Here is a 4,949-nt window from a genome sequence, read left to right on the forward strand (position 1 = left end):
TATCATCTATATTATGAGCTGGTGCTTTTGTTTTGCCTGAGCTTCTAGATAAGCACGATAGCTATTACGTGACTTGTTACTAGAAATTCACTGATGCAAGATCAGCGTCACCATTAGGAGGATCCAATGAACTGGATATTAATGATCACTTTGAATATCTCCTTCCACGATATATCAAACTGCTTACCCTTCAAATCCAGAATAACTTCCTCAAAAGGGCAAATCACAGGGGAAGATGAAAGAGGATCTTCTATTTAATGATTAATCTTTAGATGCTAGAAAAAGAATCCAAAATGCTGCTAAAGTTCTTCTAAATTCCTTAATTCTCACCAAATTTTCCGATGTTTACATATAGCTATCATACCCTGAAGCCTAAAAATTCAGAACAAAAACTTTATTATTTGAATTATGAATTAGGTATGCATTAATTAGATATAAAAAAAAAACTACCATGAAAGTATGTTTTAGTAATCCCATGCTTCGCCAAATGTGAATAGAATCCGAGAGTTTCTACTGCTTGTCAAAAGATGGTAGCAAATGGTCATTGTTCCATTCTTGTGATTGATGCTATCCAATTGGAAATGGGTAATCGATTGATACTTGTGTAGAAATATGTGTGGCAGGTATAAATTATATTCAGCTGCAATTAAGTAGGCAATTTTTTTTAGCTATTTTCAAACAAAAATGACGTCATGGAAGGTTCCAGAATACAAGGATTAACGACCTCTACATATTGTTTATTTTCATGGCCAATAGATGGCATTAGCAGTAGAGTGACAAATTGCTAATTATCCTCATCATCCACTTATTATAATTTTTATTTCTTTATTTCTGTTGCTATTTGGGCACAAAATTCATATAAAACTAACGCAAGTAAACTTGATATTATCTGTTTTCTGGGCACAACTTCATTCTTAAAAAACTACAAATTTCACAGTAAGTATCACCAAAAATATATTCTCAGCAAACAATCGTTAGTTCAATTAAATTTGTGGGTCAGGTGGGTGGGAAGCTTCACCAGATATGCCACATGTACTGAAATCGGCGAGAGAATTGAGTGATTACACAGTTAAATTACATAATTTTTAATAAACTTTTGATGAAACCAAGAGATAATAAACATGGTTTATATTATGACATGTACTGTCAGCAACAACTACGAAGAATAACAATATTTCAACATTCCGAAAGGCATAATAACTCAGACTCCTCTAGCTCCCCCCCCCTTACATCGTAACGAGTTTTACTTTACCACCAATAGATGGCATCAGAGGCACCTTGTCCCAACTAATATAGAATATCATTTGAGGACCACGTGAGTCAAAAAAGTGAGCGAGGAAGGTAGAGGCTACAGAATTGGTAGTTGGTAAATTGTCCAACGATCGTTTCCTTATTAAAAAGGAATATTTTTAAAAGAAAACAGTGTGAAATTTACATATGCTATCGGAAGCAACCTGGGTTTACTTATAAAAGTGTTTAGTATTTGCTTTCTTCATTAAAACACAAGGATATTAAGTCATGTACTTGTACACGTGACCAAGGTAACTATCATCAGCATAGTTAAGGTTGGTAGGACGGGTTTGGGACAGCGCTGCCAAATAGAATTCCATTGACTGGAGAATCTCACTATTCATTGCAGATTCAAATAATTAAAAGAGTCATAGTTACTGCCAGAAGGTGCGTGATTATGGTGTAATTTGCTGTTCCTATAATCAGCAAGGTCAACATAGAGAAATCGAATAATGAAAAAGAAAATTGTCACATTTCTGTAACTTCGCCAACGTCTGACTGTGTTTCTTCATCCAACTGCGAATTTGTGTTTGGTAATAAGGACGTTCCAGAGTGTAACTTGGTTATGAAATAAACCTTATCATCATTTCATTAGTAAATGTATGCATGTCAGTAAAGCGATTTCTTGGTTCGATATAGATAGAAAAATTCCATTAAGTATATTAAAACATTAATTTTTCTCCTTCCTAGTAACGGCCACGGTCTTCTTAGGGCAATGATAGGCCAATTGAGATTATTAAGAAAGCTGATTCTTAAAGATCGTTGAGAGAGAGAGAGAGAGAGAGAGAGAGAGAGAGAGAGAGAGAGAGAGAGAGAGAGAAGGGCCACCAACAAGAGTATACTTCTAACAAGAAAGGTTAATGAGAGTTTATATAGGTGAAGTGTGGATGTTACATTAAAGTTATATATATATATATATATATATATATATATATATATATATATATATATATATATATATATATATATATATATATATATATATATATATATATATATATATGGCAATTATTTGTCGCCATTTCTTTTGTGTTGGTACAAATATTGATCGTGATATTTTAAAGAAATAAGACGGAAATATAAGCATACATAATTATAATGTCTCCGGGATTAATGAAAATACAAATAAAGATTTCCTGTATACAAAAGTTTGTGTCAAAATGAGTTTAAATCATTACCAATATATCACAAGAAAGGTTTTAGATTTGATGGGAAGGTTAACAAAATGATAGTTTGTTGGATGCCAATAAAGGTTGAATGAGATTGAAAACGTTTTCCAAGTAAGTTACAAATACCGTTAGATCAATAGCTATGGGAATAGAGGTTATGCTGTTATAAACATTAGAATTTTGATCCTTTCTTTAATCGGTCATAGGTTCGAGTCCTTGGCAATAAACACATGTGATTTTAATCAATGTAAATATCAAGCACAATGGCATTCGTATCAAATGCTATTTTTGTGAATTAATATCCACTAAGAATTCATTTATGCTAGCTTCGAGCTAGACGAAGATTGGAACTTATATCCTGACCCAGAACAATGCCTAGATAGACAATCGAGCTATTAAGAGATATAAACTATATTTTCATTTTTGGTACACTGTACATATACCTGTTGAATTCAGAAATATGCTCTTAGACTTTAAATCAATCCATCTCCACCATAATAGTTTATGAATGAGTTTACAACACCTTGTTATTTATAATGAATATGTATCACTAACATTCGTGATTTTAATCAATGTAAATATCAACCATAATTGCATCTAATATCGAATACTGCCTTTGAGAATGTATAGGCTATCCACTGGAAATTTATTTATGATAAGTGTCTCCGGCTGGGTAAGTATTTTATCCTATGCCCTGAGCCGAAACAATGCCTACAAGACGACTTTACAAATAGAGCTATTACGAGAGATATAACCTCATTTTAAGTCCTCTGTACAGTACATACACCTGTTGAATTCAGGAATCTCTTGTTAGGCTTAAAGTTAACCAAGGAGAACCCCCACCGTCAGAGATTTTTCAAACTTTAGACACCCACTCGAAAAACGTTCTTACGCCCCTGAGGTGTCAAATAGTTTGACCATTCAATCATGGATTTATTGATCGGAAACTGGTACGGTCGAGCTGGTTCATCATGTCATATCTCTTTAGAATTATCGATGGAATCCCAGTCGGAAACTGTTAACTTTAGGGGTTAATTTATTATCTGATGTCATAAGTGATGACGCAAATAGCTGCGTGAAGAAGACATATCTGCTCTCTCTCTCTCTCTCTCTCTCTCTCTCTCTCTCTCTCTCTCTCTCTCTCTCTCTCTCTCTCTCTCTCTCTCTCTCTCTCTCTCTCTTAATATATATATATATATATATATATATATATATATATATATATATATATATATATATATATATATATATATATATGTATATATACATACATATACACACACACACACACATATATATATATATATATATATATATATATATATATATATATATGTATATATACATACATATTTATATATATATATATATATATATATATATATATATATATATATATATATATATATATATATATATATATATATATATATATATACCAGTGTGTGAGTGCGCGTGTGATTTTGCAGATACATGCAAAACTCAAAAACAAAAAACATTTAAAATGATCAAAATTAAGTAAAAGAAGTAAGTTTATATAGTTAAGATAATTTATAAACATTAGGATTTACTTAAATGGAACGTTCTGAGAAAGGTGAATGAAACTGAATATTGGTAAATATTATCTGATATAATAATACTGCTACGTTTAACATTCTAATGAATCTTTATAACGAGAAACAAAGGTGATATGACTTGTATCAAATAATATGACCAGCCTACAGCTACAACACAATAGATCATGTTGGAACTCCCTTATAGCCTTCAAAGATAAAGTACTTTTCATAATCCTTAAGAAGATAAATATATTCAGGAATATCGCTCCTCCGAGTAAGGCTTTAAGGAAGAAGTTCTGGAAAAGTAAGTCGCAAAGCCGAGAAAGCAATCCGATTGCCTAAACTTTATCGGATTTAGATGCGACCAAAATGCTCTCAAGGTCGATATCAAAATATTGGGAGGGAATTTCACTGTCTGAGAAGGTACAAGTTCAACTTACTTGCAGGTGTGCAAATATTTTGCCTTTCTCAAACTCGTGAGTGGAAGGATCAGTGGAAGACAGAACATATTACACCTGCCTGTGTCTAACACATTTAATTTTTTATACCGTTCCTTAATGTAGAAATTAGAGAGAGAGAGAGAGAGAGAGAGAGAGAGAGAGAGAGAGAGAGAGAGAGAGAGAGAGAGAGAGAGAGAGCATGAATTATTGAAAATAGCATTGGTTTAACTGTCAAATATGTATACGACACAATAATTGCTAATAGAAATAGATTTTTCTTTCAAAGTAGCGTAACCTTAATCCCTCATAGGGTTTTGTTAAAAAAAAAGCTGGTTTCCAGAAAAAATATGGATATGAAGATTCATGAGTCAAAATTTCCTTTTGGTGTTTTTTTTTTCTTATACCAATCAGTACAAACTGAAATGCATTGCTGACTGGTTTTAAAAAAAGGCTTGTTAATGAGTTCCGGTCTAATCATAATACGTAATTCATGT

This window comes from Palaemon carinicauda, chromosome 2 (genome assembly GCF_036898095.1).
Source record: "Palaemon carinicauda isolate YSFRI2023 chromosome 2, ASM3689809v2, whole genome shotgun sequence".
Lineage (NCBI taxonomy): Eukaryota > Metazoa > Arthropoda > Malacostraca > Decapoda > Palaemonidae > Palaemon > Palaemon carinicauda.